The sequence below is a fragment of the Cavia porcellus genome, unplaced genomic scaffold (assembly GCF_034190915.1).
Source record: "Cavia porcellus strain 051 isolate PalLab524CR breed Dunkin Hartley unplaced genomic scaffold, mCavPor4.1 scaffold_2, whole genome shotgun sequence".
Classification (NCBI taxonomy): Eukaryota; Metazoa; Chordata; class Mammalia; order Rodentia; family Caviidae; genus Cavia; species Cavia porcellus.
In genome coordinates this window covers 5,489,257-5,508,285 of record NW_026947485.1, presented here as the reverse complement: position 1 = coordinate 5,508,285, position 19,029 = coordinate 5,489,257, and the positions used below count along the sequence as shown (strand labels likewise).

At 41.4% G+C, this 19,029-nt stretch overlaps 1 protein-coding gene and 1 long non-coding RNA gene across 4 annotated transcripts in view; one reads left to right on the top strand and one right to left on the bottom strand.

Annotated features, from left to right (window-relative positions):
* Positions 1 to 1,327: 1,327 nt before the first annotated feature.
* Cd36 (CD36 molecule (CD36 blood group)) overlaps positions 1,328 to 19,029 on the top strand; it is a 67,488-nt gene continuing 49,786 nt past the window's right edge. For 2 of the 3 annotated variants that reach the window (XM_013152447.3, XM_003469814.5), the window contains exon 1: positions 1,328 to 1,541. The gene's annotated coding sequence lies outside the window, so the exon portion shown is untranslated. Of the gene's footprint in view, positions 1,542 to 10,722; positions 10,832 to 19,029 lie in introns of all 3 variants that reach the window. The other variant, XM_063237558.1, reaches the window with a different exon arrangement.
* Positions 2,375 to 7,383, bottom strand: LOC106027706 (uncharacterized). Its single transcript, XR_001201289.2, has 3 exons — positions 6,827 to 7,383; positions 6,331 to 6,409; positions 2,375 to 2,655 (listed from the first exon to the last, which is right to left on the bottom strand). It is a non-coding gene; the product is annotated as an uncharacterized LOC106027706 (long non-coding RNA).

Sequence of the window (19,029 nt, the reverse complement as noted above, 5' to 3'; positions counted from 1 at the left end):
CTATAGCTTACCTCACTTCGTTTAAGCAAAAAATAAGTTAAAAAGAAAGCTCAGGAATTGCTCAGGGGATGGTGAGTCTGACATATCCAAGGGAAGATGAAATTTGTTCTTAATCTGTGACAGCTCCAGGGTGGAGAAGAAAACTTGCTTTCAAGTTAACATTGTGTGGGTTGCAAATGGTCCTGCTGGACCACTCATGAGTTATGTGCTCAAATCAGTCTTATCCTTGAAGTTTCAGTTTTCTTTCCTGGCAAATGAGCTTCACAGATGAGGCTGTTTTGGAAGAGTATTTTGGAGTGAGGAGACAAGACTGAAGGCATGTGACGCTTACATCATGTAGTGCTGGACCCATCAGCAGTGATCAGTGCATGAGATCTTAATAGATCTCACATCCTAACAGGCTCTAACCCATGAGAACACTGGCTTTGGTCACTTGATAAAACAGATATTTTTTTCTGAGATGGTGGATACTATTCTTGGCAGAAAAGTCTTATTTGAAAAGTGGTACTTTTAACATCTCTCATGCAACAGATATTGATTGTAAATATTGAACATCTGGAAGTATCGAGAGAGCAGTACAACTGTTTTTTATTTTCTTAGTTTTGTTTTTATATGGAATTAAACATTTCTAGTATACCATCTTAGTGGGTGATTTATTATTAGGAATCTTGTCCTTACCTTTCAGAGCAATAACTTTAATCACAGTTTATTCAGTCTGAGGGTAGTTTTATTCATATGTCTATCAGTAGCATTAGGCAAAATCCAGTCTGCATCAGCTGCATTATACAGCTATGCCAAAAGATTCAAATAAAACAGATATTTAAACTTAAGCTCCCTGGCAGTGCATGGCACATTCTGCATCTTTAATTATAATAAATTGTGAATGATAAAACTGCTGCTAAAATACACCAGAGAGGAATAGTGTATGAAGACAACTTATTGAATTGATATTTATTTGTATGTCAGGACCTTAACCTGTCACCATGTGCAAAGCAGAAACCTGTTAGTTGGCTAAATGATACTGCTAATACTCTCACTATTGTGCTGCTGTCCACGTCAGCGGCAAAGAGACCTGAGCAGTGTGCACTGTCAGAGCAAAGGGTAGCCCTGGAGAGAGGCGAGCATTCGTGCTTGATCTGACTGTGTGCATCTCCTTGCTTCATTAGCACAGAAACTGTCTCTGAAGGGGCGCACCAGGTCCAGCACGGAGAGGACCGGGGCTTTATTTGCCTCCCCTAGACACACAAGTGTGATTTTTCAAGTTAACTTTCACTGCACTTGGCTCAGGTGTCAGGCTCTATATTTATCTCCTGTGAGGCATGCGTTGAGAGCCCTGGAACGCTCAGGATGTGAATGGCTCGCACATGGCAGGATAACCTTGCTGACAAATGAATGGCTGAGACCCTGTGCTCCTTTCTGGGCTCTTATCCGCTGTGCCGTGCTGTACAAATCATGTGTTTACTTTCTTGGTCTCCTCCAGCAGTCTCTTGAAGCCAGTCTTGAGCTCCTACGTGTGGGTGAGCATGCTCTTCTAGAAGCTGGTGAGCAGAATTCTTTTTGTTTAGAAGTGTGGCTGTGTGTGTCTTTACAGTTGATGGTCTACCACCTACTAACCAACAGTCCCTGCTTTTCACCTCTCTAAGATGACAAATGCTTTGTGGGAGAATGATTAAATCTGTGATGCTACTTTTAACATGTTTATAAGCTTGCAATGAGGTAGATAAAGAAATTTGGCTTTTAGCTTTTAAATTGAGTCTTTCTGCAAGTCTCTAAATTCTTCCTTTGAAATTCTTGTTTGTACATGTTATATCTTTTACTTAAAATCAGAAAAGCTGAAAATTTCATTAAGTTTAGTTGAGGATGTATTCCTTTTTATTTTCTAGATTGATCTGTCATATCCTAGATTTTTTTCATATTATACTTTAATTTCTGTTTATCTTTTCATAAGTCTTTTTGAGTAATAATCTTTTAAAAAGAATAACCTAAAATCCTGACCCCTTAGATTTTTTCAAGCTTGAAAAGTCATTTTTAAAATTAGAGTAGACGCTGAGTGACCTTTGATTATGGTTCTCTGCAAGTGTTTGTTGCCTGTTGTTATGACTGGCAATTATATTTGGAAGGGAAATAGAAATATCCAATCCCTTTAAAAATTTAATTGTTAGAAAAAATATTTTTCCATATCTAAAGTTTATTGATAATTGGTGATCATGGACAGTTCATTTGTTAGGGGCATCAAATATTATTGTGAGGAGGTGAGACATTTATTACATAGCAGAGCTTTCGAATGCTGTATTTCACGCATGGATATAGGGAACCTTAATCACTGCAAACAATTCTGCAGTAGTTTCTCATCCAGAAAGTAAACTAAAGGACGTACTATTTCAGACACAAGATTTATTGCTTGTATGAGACACCAGTTCACTGACTTTCTTGCCATTCTGCAAAGAGAAGTGGGAATCACATGGGTTTCTTTACTTTTCATGAAGACCGCCGGGTTTTGTTATTTGGAGTATGATTTTCCAGTGCCGTGCAGGTCTGGGGAAATTGTTCTGCCCAACTTATAAAAGTGCCAGCTCCTTGTCCTGCTTTGCATGAGAACTCAGGAGTCAGGTGGAATGTGGACTGAAATCTGGACTGATTTTTTCCCAGGTAGACCTAAGCAATAAAAGCAGGTTTTCAGGTTGGGATCTGAGACTCCTGTAATCCCGATGCGGTGGGGGTGGAGAGGAAATGGAGAAATATTACCAAATGCCGTGCTACACAAACACCAATTATCTGGAATCTGAGCCTTTTGTAAAGGACCAAGACAATTTTGAAAGTAATTGTTCTAAGAGTTTAAGAAAGCAGACACCTGAGAAAAATAAAACAATTTTCACCTGGGAAAAAAGATAAGCTCCTGAACTCGGAAGAACTGTTGTCTGGTAACACAAAGCACACTTTTAAGAAAAGGCGTTTCAGTGCTGACAAACCAGTGGCAAAGGGTTTAAGGTTGCAGAGTGGGAACATTAAGTGAGAGGACCTTTTCCCCGCAGCAGAGCAATCCTGTCCTATGCCCCTGTGACCTTGGCTCGCTGGCCTCTGGGTACGAATTTCCTGTTGAGAATAATATTGAGGGATTTCATCTGACACACTTAGTATTCACGAACTAACCTTCACAGTAACAGGGCTTTGTTTTTTTAATCACAAGATTTTGAAATTAAGAAGGAATGCTACAAAATGAGTGCAAAAAGAAAATAGTAGTGGTTTTCTAAAGACTGCTTCTTCAGTGACAATTTCAGGGTGTCACCCCTCCAGCTCCACCTGGACGCAGTGGACCAGGACTAGAAAGCAGGTCTTGTGGCAGGGGCCTGGAGTCCCAGTGTTGGCTAAGCGATTCCCTTGCACAGGAACAATCAATGGTTCCCCAGGAAAAGGAAATCATTTGGAACTATAAGGGCACAGTGAATACATAAAGAATATCATCTGGTAAATAGTTTTGTTGCTTCTGTGTAGAAGTAAAACAAATTGGCTGAGCCTTTTTATTTTACAAATGGGTGTTAACAGGCCATGGATTCACAATCAACGTTCTAGTCCTTTCTTTAAGGAGAAAGAGAAGGCAAATTCTGTGCTGTGTCTGCTGACAAATGAAGCCACACAGGGAAGCTGTAGCACTTTTACGTGGATGCTTGGTGCAGCACCCTGCTAAACAGTTGAAGATGTTTTGCAACACACCCAGAGACCTTTGTCACAGAAACACTTGTACAGAGGAGGAAATGACACAAAATTGGCTCACAGTGAGTAGGGGCCTGGAGGTCAGGCTGGCTATGTGTGCTGCCAGCTCCACAGTGTGCTCTTGGGAAAGGAGCCTCTGTCCTCCACTGTGCAGTTTAAACCTACATAAGCACAAGTATTAGCTTGATCTCTTACCCTGTGTCTTCTCCCTGTCTTCCAGATGTAAATACACCTTTCTCATGGTGTATTTTAAGAAATGAAAAAATATATTAGTCATATATTAAAATATATTAAAAGATATTTAATGACGAATTCAGTTTAATTTAAATTCATTTAGAGACCGATGCTGTCCTATTCTGGAACTTCATTGTTACCCCATTTGAATGGACCAGGTGCCATCGTGGGGGTCCTTGTAGCTCATTCTGGGAATTATAGAAATTGGCTCATTATCATGTATTGGTTCACTCAATACTGTGTTTCTTAGCATAAAACATGAAGTATAGTATATTTTTAGATCAGACAAAATAATTTTACTAAGTTAACTAGACTTTTTTTTTTTAATCAAGGAATCTTTAAAACTCAACCCATGTGGTAGTCAGTGCCTATGATCCTAGCTACTTGAAAGAGGCTGAGGCAAAAGGTTTGCAAATGCAAGGCCAGCTTGAGCCATGAAATGAGAAACTGTCTCAAAATAAAAAAGGGCTAGACATACACCATGCGTGCCTAGCATGAGCAAGTTTCTGGGTTTAACATCCAGGAATGTAAAACAGCAGAGATCCTGAGCTCTACAACACCAATGCCTGATGAAGGCACTGCCTTGTGGGTCCATGTTTCCTCAGGGAGTCATTCAAAGATACGTAGGGAGCACTGACTGGACCTCACTGGCAGGCTCTAGGGCAGTGGTGGGGAACCTATGGCACGTGTGCCACAGTGGGCTGCTTATTATCACTGAAAGCTCTGAAAGGTTCCTCATCCATGCTCTAGGGAGTCTCTGCTGTTTCTCCTCTGTTAGAAATAATCACCATTTTAACGATGCAGGATCTTTACAGGTCATCGTTCTGAATACTGTTCATCAGGAATAAACCTTTTAGTGATTGTAGATGATGGAAATGTATGTTGAATTTTGTGGACCCTTTGCCCAGGAGCCCCTGCAGGCAGAAATAGTGATCTGTCAACTTGGTGGACCAAACATGGCCCAAACAGCTGAGAGTGATATTCGGAGGAGGAGAAGGAAGATGTTAGCGGAAATGAGCCCCTCTCCTGCCCTAAGCTCCCCAGGATGGCCTTCCTGCAGGTGCAGTGCTCCTGAGGAGCCCCTGCTCCTGGCCCCCCCTGGGGGTGTGAACCTCTGCTTTTTATTTTAGGGGAAACTACAGCTGCCCTTTGTCAGGCTAGTACACCTTCTCCTCAGCCTCTCTGGGGCTGGAGCTGGGGCCAGCTGGGGGCCCAGGTGGAGCCTTCACCCCTGTCCTATGCCTTGGTTCCTCTGGGACCTCAGCGAACCTCTGCAAAGCTTCTTCCCTTTCAGCCTTTCAAACTTCTGCATATTACGTCCTGGTACTCTACTCATAATATTGTTCAAAAACTTCTGTTTTACCACATGAAGCTAGGAGCCAGGATTAAGCAAGAGAAGAGGCAAATCCTGATGTCAGGAGCAAACAGAAAGGAAGCTCACTATAATCATTCCCATTCTCTTCTCCATGCCATTAATATTCCTCGGGAGTAGCCCACATGCCATCTTAGTCTCCCGACTCTCCCTGTGGATCTTCTGTACATAGCAACAGGCAGAACATTTCTGAGACTGAAATTCTGTAGAATAAATAAAAGCAATTGAAACCATCTGAATGGCCTTTTTTAAAAAAGAAAAGAACTTAATAATTATTTGCCATGGCAGAGTAACAGCTATGAAGCCAGGTTTGTTTTCAATGTTTAGTGATGGAAATCGACTTTTAACAGTTTCCATGATGCTCACAGGTTTTACAGCAAACACCGTAAGCATCAGAAGCAGAGCTAGTTCCCAACACTTACACCAGGGCCCACTGGATTTTACAAAGGCCACTGAGCATCACTGAAGTGAAGTGGAGTGTTTACCCCGTGCACACCAGAGTGCAAACTTGGTTTCCCTTTCTGCAGATTTGAGGTTTTACCTCCACCGCAAACTCTGTCTCCCAAGCCATCCTTCCCGTTTTTATGGCTTCACCTATAATCTGTACATTGGAGACCCCCAATGTATGTATCACATTACCCAGTGTTCTCTTCAGTTTTGGACCCAAAAATCTCTATGCCTGCTGGTAAAATTCACACCCATCTTGACTGGAGATTGTCTAATCCCTTTTAACACACAGCCTTGTCATTATGTTGTTTCTATGATGTATATTTTTATGTTCAAATTACAATATAAGCATCTTCCTATGCTTAAATCTATTTTAGTGTTTAGTAAAATGCATTTATTTTCTGAAAATTCCCTTTTGTTAAATGAATAGATTGTATATTTTTCCTCTTCTCTACTGGGTTACAGCAAAGCATTCTGATTATAAATATGCAAAGTGCTTAGCGTTTCATGAGAAGCTTTTTTAAATTATTGGTTAACGTGTGCTTTTATAGCTAGGTGGTACTGACCTGAAACTATGATCTACCATACCCCAGCTCTGTGGCCTTGGGTACGTCAGCAATTGTCCCCGTGTCCCCGATTCGCTCTCTGCAAAATAAGAATAATAAAAGATCTGCCTCAGAATGCAATTGGTCAAAATAAGCAGGTTAATATAGCAGCATTTACACAACTGCCTTTCATATAGTAACATCGGATGGCGACGATATAATCTTACATTTAAGTTCAAGTAGGTGGTAGTGTCCTCCTTCCACAAATGAGTAGGCACACTCAGAGAGATTAAGCAACTGGTGCAGGGCCTTGCAGCTAGTTAGGGAAGACAGCAACATTCAGCCAAGACAGGTGTAACCTTACCGTCTCCAGCCCTGGTCCCAGTCAGCCCTCACACTCACGCACACACTCACACACACACCCTCCTTTCATCTTGCTACTCAAGCCTGAAACATGGGGTTCACTCTGGATTACTTTATTTCCCACATATTACAGGATAGATATTCACATCGTCACCTGAGTGTCTCCTCCTCGGCTCTGTGAAATGTTCCTGAGATAATCCCCGCAGCCACTTCTTCACGCGAACAATACAACCTCCTGCCTAGATGAGTTCAGCAGGCTTCCTCTGACCTTCCCTTTGCTCTGTTCGCCGCAATGACGCCAGGCCGTTTCCTAAAGCTGTGTTTTATCTACATTCCCTCCCTAAAGATCTGCGTGTCCTCTTTCAGAGTTTTAAAGATAAACTTCCGGGAGAATGAATTCCTGTTTATTGAAGGCAATGTAGCTTATCTACTGGTATGTTTTGTGCCCACGTTTCTAGTCATTTTCCCTGTTCTAAACACGACACCAAAACTTTACCCACAAGATCGGATCCCTCTATGTGGCCTCTCATGCCGAGGTTTCTTAAGTCTCCTTTGGGCAAAGTGCCTTTGCTCTCATGTGCACCACCCTGGCCTCTTTCCCCAGAGCTGTGTTCCCCTGTCCTCAGATAAAATGTCACCTCCTCCACAACTGTTCCTAATCACCCTTCTCCAGGCAGCCTAAGGGTCAATGTCACCCCATCTGATCCTCGTCTGTCCGTCTGCCCTCCTCATCCCGTGAGCTCCTTGTGGAGAAGGAACCTGGGTTACCAGTCCTCATGTTTCTTTAGTGGGTCTTCACACTTTGTCCTAATTAAAAGCCCAGAATAAAACTCCTTGAGGAATTTATTTTATGGTGTTCCCCTAGAGGCTGCAGATAAATAACACATCACTGTTGTTGCTGAGTCAATGCAAGTATAAATAAATCAAAAACCAACTTCGTGATTCAAAGTGTAAGAGGAAAGCAACTTCAAATGAAATCTGCAGATTGCAACACAAAAGAGTGTGGCAGGGGAAAAAGATCCTCTCAGAGCCTGGAGACATGAGGGAGGGCACCAGAGTCTGGGTGTTAATCTGTTGGTGACAGACAGGCCAGAAGGGTCAGGCCACAGCACGGGGCTGGCAGTGCTGCCATGTGGGCAAAGGGTTGAGGGCAAGAGAAGATTAGGGAAGGACGCGCTGCAGGGAGAAGCGAGCTCAGAGTGGCAGGTCCTTCTTAAAAACTTCCTTCTCCGGGGAAATGAGGACCAGCAAGGGCCTGCGGGAACCTGGATGAGAAGAATTGTGGGCGAGAGCACAGCTGTGCTTCTACAGCTGATTAAATCAGCTCAGCACAGTGATTCTCAAGTGCGGGGAACACGAGAATAACCAAAAGTGTTTCGCTCGCTGCTTGTGATGCCTGAGGGATTCTTCACTGCTGTACTGTGTATTTATCATCCTCATTATTATTGTGATTTTTATTTACTCCAGTTTTTCAAATCTCCACGTAGGTCTGTACTTCCCAACTCACTAATTAGGATTTTGCTCCCATCAGTAGAGTTCATGAATCCCTTTAAAGAAGTCATTGAAAATTTGTATTTCACTTTGTTCTTAGTGATTAAGTTTGGGGATCTCAGCTCCTGAATTACAGTATGTTTTCCTTATGTCCTACTTTGGAGCTGTAAGAACAGGATAATGTCTTCAGTGGAGTGGCCAAAATGTGCCCCTTGGTGAAGTTTTGATTATCCAGTCCTCAGAATTTCCACCTTCTTTTGAAAATGATCTCTCATCAAGAGTTTTATGATGACACCCGTGGGTGCGTCTGGCCCTGGAGCAGGTGACCTGCCCCTCACCGGGGCCCTGGTTCTGCTCCTCATCCCAGATGCTCTCCCCTCTCTACTTGACACAGGTCTCGGGGGCAATGTTTTAGTCCATTGCCATTTTTCTGAACCCCCTCCCCATAACAGCTCTTGCTCCTCTGCAACATGGCACCCTGAAGCTCTCTGAAGTCTGTTTAGTCTTGTTGACAGTTCTGAGAAGGGGCTACACCACATGTCAGAGCCGCCCATCAATACTCCGTATTTGGAGTCAATTTTGGAGGTGCCTGGCTAATGCCAATCTCAACACATCTTGAATGGAAGCATGAGGAGCTCATCAGTGAATGAATTTAGTTCCTTAGTCATTGTAGACAGAGAAGAGAGCCATGGGAACTGCGGGTGACCCAATACAAATACACCTGTGACCCAAATACACCTGTCTTGGTTACTTTTCTCTCCTTGCTGATAACAAAATACCTAACACCCAAAATTAGAGAAGAAAAGGTTTATTTAGCTTACAGTTTGAGGAGGTTTCAGTCCATAATCAGCTGGTTCCAAGGCAGGGAGGCCTGGCACTGGGGCAACACTTCAAGGCAGCAGCCAGAGCAAAAGGGAAAAACACGCCTCTTCTCCTCACTTATAGGTACACAGGCCATCCCACCGCTCCACCTTCTGGGTGGGTGTAGCACCCACAAATTCGCCTTACCCTCCTTTAAACAGGATGAGGATGTTTACAAAGTAGGAACCCTGGCTCCCTGCTAAGTCTCTCAGTTACATTTCTAAACTTCTCGAGTTGACACAGTACGTTTACCAAAACAGATTCTGCTTTTGGACTTTGGTTCTTCAGTTTGGCCAACGTAGGGGGAGGGTAGTTGAAGAAATTGGGGGTTTACTGTGAGTCAGATGTTGGCAGGAGCCCAGGTAAGGTAACTTGATGACTGTGTGTCTTCTTATCGAGGACATGGGAAGATTAGATGGAGGGTAAGCTCTAATTGATAATGAGGTAGCAGCCCCACCGGGTAGGAAAGGGGTGCAGGGTATGTGTGGCTGGGCACCTTCCTGTTCTGTATTCACATTTGACGGCTGTGTGATCTTGTTTCCTCTTGAAATATATTGATTTCCTTCAAGGGTTCTTGTCTAATGCTAATGGTGTATGAAATCATTTGTGGTCAGCAGGAGAACACAGATGCCTAGCTGGGAGTGCCGGATGCTGTCTGGAAATTCCAAGGCACACCTGATAGAACCGGGCCAACCCTGCTGCTGGGCTGTTTGTCTATTTCTCATGCTACAGTTCTTCATTATTTCATGAAATGTCTGTATATAAAATCCAGTTTCCACAACTTTGATTCCTATTTAAATGAGATTAAAGTTCCTTTGTAGTTTCTCCCTAACTCCTATATGGCCTGGCCAACACAAGTGGGTAAAGAAATTCAAAATTTCATGTCTGTTTTGTCAGGAATGTGATGATAATAAGAACCACCAGAAGAGACCAATCTGCATGTAATAAGTACATTACCCCCAAATTGTTTAGGGAATTCACCCTTTTGTTGGTCTCACACCATAAAAATCAATTTGTTATGCAAATTCCATCAGCAGACGTGAACCAAAATGGAATAGAATTTTAATTTTATTTATTGAAAGTTACTTTTTAAAAACAAAAGGGTCTTCCCACTTATTATACAGAGAAGTAGCTTCATAATCAGACTGTGGAATCATGGGAGAATTGAGAATTATTTTAAGTCAGCATGTTTCCGAAAAATGTGCATGTCAGTGGAATTATCTTAGTCTCTTTCTCGTTAGTGAGACACAGTATGCGACACCCAGGCTTCAAGGAGGAGAGGGTTGTTCTGCTCACATTTAGATCCACAGGTGGCTGAGTCCAAGAGAGGGCAGCAGGACAGCAGGAGGAGGAGGAGGAGGTAGAGGAGAAAGAGGAGGAGGAGGAGGAAGAGGAGGAAGAGGAAGAGCTCTTCAGGCTACCTGCTTCTTCTGTCACCTGCTTCTTCTGACCTAACCCTGCCGCCTAACAGCAAGACAGCTCAGCAGTCCCACAACCTCATCACCGTCCCACAGCTTTACTCAGGGGCACACGGACTCAGGAAGGGACCTAACCCGCAGCCACAGCAGGAACTAATGACACGTGTGGTTTTTATACCGTGCCAGCTAAACTTTGCTTTCCTCCTGAAATAGATGGAATAATCTGACATTTTTGTTTTACAGCATTTTTGTTTACTTTTTAAAACTTTGGTTTTTGCAGCTGATATAAATGTAAATATTTGAAGCATGTACAATGTGATGCTTTGAAGCGTACATGCACTGCAGGACACCTGAAGACAGCTCATGTATTACCTACATAATTGAAATTGGTGAGAAGCATTCACCTCTACTCTTACCTTTTTTAAGATTGTAAGCAGTAGATTTTCCTGTTTATAAGTTTTAAAGAATACTCATTTAGGGGTTCCAGTTTAAGATTAAAGAAAATGCAATGTATTTCAATAATTTATAGATTCAAAATCAATGGAACCATTAACAACCCTCGTGCTAATCATGTCCTTGGTAATTTCTTACATTTGTAAAGAAGTGGGAATTGGAGAAGTCAGTAGAGGAAGTAAAGCTTCGCCAATCATTTAGTGCCCTGCATTCTGCAGTTTCAAATGCATTTCTTAAGCACGAACAGCATAATAAGTGCAGTGTGTCGGAGCCCTGTCGGAGCCCAGTGCGTGATTCTCTCCACCTTTGAATTTTCAGTTTTATTAAGTTGTCACAGTTGCGTGTAACTGGCATGTGCCATGCGGTATTTGGAAGTTTGCGTGCATACAAGCCCAATGAGGAAATCTAGTTAATTAACGTGTAGTTTTTCACCTAGTCATGCTTTTCATGGTAAACACAATTACCCATTCTCTTAAACTTTTTCAAGATCACAAAGTAGCACCATTAGCTGGAGCCACCACACCATGTTAGATGATATTTCCCATGCTTACTACTCCACCAAACAGTAATTCTGCATTCCTTGAAGAACTCCTCACGATCCCCTTCTAACTTCTCCCGTCTCTGGCCACCACGGTTCTCCACTCTCTTTCAGATGATCTCCACGTGTTAGGATTCCATGCACAGAATGAGGCAGTGCAGCAGCTGACTGTCTGCGGCCGGCTTACGGAGCTCAGCACAGGGTCCTCCTTCCTCAGCCGCAGGCCCACAGACTCAGGGATTTTACAGCCGGATAGGATAGCCTGCCACTGTACTTACACATCGCAGCTTCTGTATCCATTCGTCTCTTGATGGACATTTATTTATGTTGGTTCCAAACTTTGGCTATGGTGAATTTTACTGCAGTAATGGTAGGAGTCCAACTATTTCTTCCACATTTGTATTGAGTTCATTTCCATTCTCGACATGTATGTATGTACATATATTAACATTTCCATATATATAGCATATATACAGTTATATATATGTATGTATGTATATATGAGTTATATATATATATATATATATATATATATATACATATATATATCAATGGATCATATGGGAGTCCTAATGCTTATGTTTTGAGGAACCTCGAGATTTTTTCCTATAGTGACTGGACTAATTTACTTTGCTATCAACAGTATGCAAGGATTCTATTTTCTCTGTGCCCTTGCCAACCTGGGTATCTTTGTGTCCTTTTTGTCACAACCACTCTAAGAAGAGTGAACTGATATGTCACCGTGTTTTGCATTTTCCTGATGATTAATGATGTCGAGAAGGTTTTCACACACATCTTTATCATTTATACGCTTTCTTATAAGAAATACCAGTTCAGGATTTTTACCTATTTTTGAGCTGGGTTACTTATTTACTCATTTTTTGCTATTAAGCTCTTTGAGTTTCTTATATATTTCCATATTAGATGTATATTTTGCTGATGATTCTCCATTCTGTAAGTTTTGTCTTCGTTCTGTCAATTGCTTAACTACTTGTGCAGAAATCTTTTTTTTTTTTGTTTTGTTTTGATGCAACTTTATTCTTTGCTCTTATTTCTTGTGCTTGGGTAATATTAAAAATATTACACAGAGCAATGTCATAGAGATTTTCCCAAGCATTGTTCTAGCAGTTTCATGGTATCATGTCTTTTGTTTAAGTATTAAATCCATTTTGCACTGACTTTTTAAAAGTATGTAGTGAGAGACAGGGCTCCAGTTCCTCTCTTCTGCTTGTGGATATCCATTCTTTACACCTTATCCAAGAAGTTATTCTTCCTCCATGATATGAGCTTTTCCAAAAGTCGGTTGATTATAATTATCTAGGTTTTTTTCTGAGCACTCTCTCTATGCAAATCTGTCTGTCAATGTGTCCCTATGCAAGTTTCGTGCTGTTTTAATCATTATCTGGAGTCAGGTAGTGTGGTGCCTTTGTTCTCTTTTTGCTCAAGAATTTTGTATATTTAGATTTTTATGCCTATCTATGAATTATGTGTCTTTTTTCTATTCATATGAAGTATGTTATTGCCAGGAATATAGTTCAGCAGCACAAGTGCCTGCTGGCAAGTTCAAGTCCTGAGTTTGATTCCTAGTCTCAAAAAACAAACAAATGAACAAACAAATAAGACAAAAAACAAGTGGAATTAAGAATGTCATTACTATTTTGACAGGAATTATATTGAATCTATAGATGTTTTAACAATATTGAAGCTTCAGTTCATGAACAACAGAATACCTTTGATTTATTTGTGTATTCTTCAAATTCTTTTATTGCCAAATTTTGGCTTGGTCTTAAAATATGATAAATGTGATATGCAAAAAAGATTTTTGTTTTCTGCCTCTTTTTCATATTAGTGTCTTTCTCCTTAAAGTTTACACCATTTCAGATTCCTATTTCATCTCCTTATTTTCAAGTGAGGCATTTAGTTTTGTTTTATATGGGCCAAGAGCAATAGTGTAGAAACAGAAACAGAATGGGAAAAGTTAAAACCTGCCTTAGATATCTTATCACTTGATGAAACAATGCAAGTAGTTTAAATCATTTTAAATATTACAGCTGTCTGTCATTGGCCTTGGACAAATGGCTTATTCAAGTCTTACAAAGTCCACATTAGCGTTGCTCTATCCATGGACACTGATGTGTCAACTTCATTCAGTTAAGAAACACTGAGCAAATGCAACACACTTCCAGGTGTGTCTGGATTGGCCATGGAGCTGTGGCACTGGTGTAACACATGGCCCTTCGCCCGTTTCCTCTGGTACTGTGCCTGTGTTGTGCTCCCCAGTCAACAAGAACCTAGCAGCTTTGCTTATTCAAGCTCTGCCAGCATAACGCTCTTCCGCGGTGCCTGCTGATCATTGCCTGAATCCCATGAAACTGTAAGCTGAATTAAACCCTTCCTTAGGTTGTGGGTGATGGATACTGTGTTTCAAGGAGAGAAAAGCTAAGGAATACAGACACTTGGTACCAGAGAAGTGGGGTTGTGGCCGTCACTATGCCTAACAATGTGGTTTAGAAGCTTTTGGAAATGTTTGCAGGAAGGGGTGGGAATATTTAGAAATGCTGATTAGTGAAGCCTGATAAAGCGGTAAGCAGAGCCTGAGGGGTGACTCTGGTCAGGGTTCAGAAGACCAGGATGCTGATAGAGATGCGGACAGTATGAACCAGGCTCTGGAGTTTTCCTCTGGAGAGAAGGGCTCTGTCAGCCGTTGAACCAGAGGGCGTATGTATTTCATTCTGGTAGAAAATTTGCCTCTGTTGTGCCCAGGTCCTGAGATTTCACAGGAGACTGAGATGAAGGGCAGTGGACTAATTAATATGGTGGATGAAATTTCAGAGTTGTGGTATGGGAACTACTGCTGTTTTAGTCAGATTTAGAGTGAGGATTGTTAATAAAAGCAGCATAGAACATTTTGAAAACTTAAATTTTGGCCTAGGAGAAGCCCTGTGTAAAGGTGAAGGTGTGATAAATGAAGAGATTCTTGCCATTAAAAAGAAGCCAAGTACATTGTAAAGAGGCAAGGAGAAATATGCTTTGGGGTGTCTCAAGAATCAACAAGACCGCAAGTATTTCAGAATCAAGAGCTGGGAAGTGCCAACTTTTAATTTGAAAGAGAGCCCGTGGGAGTCCTGTTCAATAAGGGATTAATTCACCATACTCAGCCGTCCAGACATTCAGAGGCTGCTGCAGCCATGGTCTAGGGGGCTCAGGTACTGCCTAAGCTGACAGCCAACCTTGATATTGTATATGTGATGTTTGTTTTACTGGCATACAAATGTAACATTTGTGAGGTCAGGAAGGCCTGGGAGGACAGGCCAGGAGCTCCTGGAGAGGACAGAATGTGAAGCCATAACAATGCAGCAGAGACCTCAGGTAGGCACGTGCAAGGAACATGCAGCTTTGCCTGAAGACAGTCGAAGCCTGAGTGGCACTGCCCAAGAGAACAAGGCTGTACGGGGTAGAACAAAGCCATAAGTTGGGATTCTCAAGTTCACTGAAACTTATGACTGCACCACCATGTGCCCTGGATATCAGACTTAGACGTTTACCCCATTATACTATCTTTTAGAATAAGAATATTTATATTGAACCATTGTACCCTAGGATTATGTAACTTGTTTTATTTTAATTATTATTATTTTTACAGAGTTCATGACTAAGAGTTCACCTTGAGTCTCTGAAGATACTTGGACTCTTGGAAATATTGGAAATTTTGAGACTTTGGGAAAGAGATTATTGTATTTATAGTTGTGCACAGGATAGTTGTATTATGTTAGTAGAATTATCAACTTTCTATTGTCTTTTTTGGGAGGTATACTACGGTTTAAGGAGATGTGTTCCAGTGTGAAGTTGACAAGGTATGGATTGATTCATCCTGACCTGTGAACTTCATTAAATTAAGAAACACCTCAGAGATTAGCAAAGCATACTCTAGGTGTGTTCTAGTGGGTCATGGTTCAATAGTTATATTAGAACAGGATTCTGATAATTCAGATGATTCTTTATTAGTAGTGATAACAGAAATATAAACTAACATATAGATATTCATTAGTTTTGGGGAAAGTAACACTCTTAAGTTTCATTTTTTACAAGAAGGAATTTGCACATAATTAGCTAATATACTTTGGATTAACATTACCATCGAAGATGCTAACTAAAAATGAGTATGTATTACTAGTGTTCTCGGTGAATAAGGGGTATTCTGTGTATATAACTTTACTGCATGTATTTAATACAAATGTAAATAAAAATTCTACTATTTTCCTTATTAGAAATATACTTGTACTTGATTTTGCACTCTTGAGACATCTCAGAAATTCTAAAGATACTTGTATAAGATATAACAGAATAAAGTGGACATTGTTGTCTTCTATATTTATGTGTAACTTTCTTATCCCAAGAGAATCAAGTCTTTCACTCACAGGTGATTGTTTGTAATTGCAAAAACTACCCAGAAAATGTGTTGAATGATTTGTTTTGCGCTGTGTCTAAGCCCAGGTTCTCTTTCTTCTTCTCTCACAACTTTAAGCCTTCACAGCGTGCTATGTATCACCAACCCATTTGCCAATGAAATAACCTGTAAATACGCTTGCTGAAATACAGGCTTATGTAATGCTCAAGTTCGTTGCTTAATCATGATGAGGTGATGTGTTTTAGCTGAGCTAAGTTCTTGATTATAAACCACGTAACCGAAATGACAAGTGTCTTCATTTATTCTTGTTGCTCAAACATAGTACCTGATACTCACAAGTTGAAAGAGGAAAGGTTTATTTTGGCTCATAGTTCTTAGGGTTTCAGTTCATAATTGGCTGGCTATAACAGAGAGATCAAGGAGAAAAGGCAGAGACAGACCCAGCCAGACCACGACCCCAGGACCCACCTCCTCCACCCAGGCTTCCCCATCAACCTCACGTTTGGCTGTAATCACGCACAGGTGATTTCGCCACCTTCCCAAAGCGGCATCTGTGAGTTCATGAGAGGGCGGGCGGTGTAGGCCGTAACAATGAGCGTCTCCTGACTCCTGGCCTCCGGCCCTTTGCAGGGACCTCTGTCTCTTTACTTTTGTTTTCCGCCCTTATGCTTTCCGTGTTTCTGACATAGTCCGCTCACCTCCCTACTCTGTGTCCATGACACTGAAGTGCCACCCTGATTCTGCAGTGCCTTGGGTGGTACAGCAGTGAGCCAAACCCAGGCTGCTGGACCCCAGCCCATGACGTAAAGGCAGAAGTGAGGAACTGGGAGATTAACTAGCTTTCGGTATCATTTAGAGTCTGCGGGCCCCCTTCTAAGCCACTTTGCTACTTGTTAGCTCTGTGTATTTGTACTTCACTGTGTTTTCACTTCAAGAAGAGCCAGTAAAGGAAGTGGCCCTGCTGGTGTGTTCTAGAGTACCAGCAAATAGCGCGCCCAAGGTATTTCTCTCCCTGATGGTCATGCTATTCACAGCCTGCTTGTGCAGGTTGCTGCATACCCTGCCTAGGATGGGCCTGGCTTGCCTTCCTTAGACTGAGTGCAGGTTTTAGTTCAGATTCTCATGTCTTTTCAATATTGCTGTATTCATCCTCAGGCTTTATTTTGCATCTCAATTGATAACTTTCACGTGACCTTTCAAATGCAAACTCGTGTCCTGTCAATCCTACTTAAAATTATTTAGTAGTCTTCTTTGGCTTGCAGAATAAATTCAAGCCCCTTAGAATGCTATGCGAAGGGCTTAGCGCCCTCCTTTGCACCTCTTTTCCTTCTGCTCAAGAAGATGGCAGGGATGGGAATCTCCCTTTCCAGAGGCAGGTCTTCCCCTGCCTCTCTGACTTGGTGCTTTCTTGGCTGCAAGGAAACACTGCAATGGCCCCTTATGTCATAGCACGTCGTGAGAATGTGGGCTCTGTGCCTCCACAGCCAACCTGACACCCTCATTCTCAGTACATCCCAAGACGGGAAAGGACCAGAGGGCAGCAGGAAGTGTGAACACAGGCCTCAGATGGGCAGTGGGTCCCAGGGAGCTCTGCCACACACCCAGCCTATGCGGCAGGCTGCAGAGAAGATGTCAGAGCAAGGTGTCCCTCAGGGAGGGCAAGGCTCATAGTGTGCTGCGGCCACCATGGAACCCACATTGTGTGGGTCAGAGGCTGTGTGCTGTGTGTAGGCAACTATGTTCAGAAGCAGATTCGCAGAATTTTAGGTCCAAAGCGTCCAAACTGGACAGTTTTGTCATTGGGTCAAATAAAAAAGAGTTATCATCTGCAAGGTGTTCACCAAAGAGTCACAGCAAGAAATCGAGCGTAAGCCCCACCCTCTTCTCCTTCCTTCAACTACAAGGCCTGCTGAGAAAAACACAACTGCGCTTGAAACCTGAGATGATAGAGAAATGTCAGAAGTGGAAAGTTTCTTCACAGTGAATGTACTACAAAATATCCTGGAGCAGACTCCATGGAAGCTTGAGGCAAAAATGAACCTTAGAATAACAGAATTTCCTGTTTGCACGTCTGAGTTTGTGACTGCTAAACTTGTTTCCAAGAATTGCACAACCATCTCCAAGATTTCTGGTGATATTTCTGTTTTGTCAAATGCAGACAAAGACCCCAAGGCCTATTATATCTTTGGCTTCAGTGAACTTTGTGTTTCATAGACAGATTCTATCATTCTGTTTCCTGGAGTGATAGAAATTTGAGCTTGACTTTTACTTTGAATTTTGATTTCACTTTGGAATTTTGACATGCAGCCCATTTTTCCTTTAAAGAGCTACATTTTTCTAGATTATAGGAGGTCCTGTGTTACTTTGATAGTCTTTAGTTCATGTTGAGTGTGTATGTATCAGTGCACACTTATGCAATTTGAATAACTGTGATATCAAAATGGACTGAGGGTTTAATATTTTCAGATGGTTATTTTATAGAATTAACATTAACATTTTAGCAAGAGAGGTTTATTTGTTATTTATGTTTTGACAAGCATTGTGAAAATATCAGCAAACATTTTCTGAGATCTCTATCAATTAGAATGTTTTTGTCTTTAAGTAATAAAATACTTCAATAAAATTAACTCAAATGTGTAGGCACATGTAACTTGTTTTTAATTTAAACTTGATCTAGGCCAAAGGACTGAGAAGTGATAGGGCAAGGATTTAGGAGACTGTATAATTTGAAGCTGGTTGATTAATACACTAAACAGTGTTAGGACCCTGGGTTGGTTTTTCTATAATTTACTTAGTTTTTAGCTTGGGTACAAAATGGCTGCAGAATTCCAAGCATCACACCTTTATATAACAATGCTCACAGACACAGGCAAGTCACTGACTGTCTTGCTTCAATTTTGTTTTTTTTTTTTTTTTTTTTAAAGAGAGAAGAAAAAGAAGGAAAAAAAGGACATAAAAAACAATGCAGTAAAAGGGTACAAATAATACAGTATTTCTAGAAAAAAATATATACAGTACAAAATCACCAGTTAATAGGTTACATATTATCTTTCCAGAAACAGTTGTCCATATCACTAAATTAAAGCATATAAAAGGAACATTCATACAGTGAAATTGGAGACAGTTCCGTTCAATGATCCCACAAAAGCTCAGTTATATGGTTTTCCATCCTACACACTCGAACATAC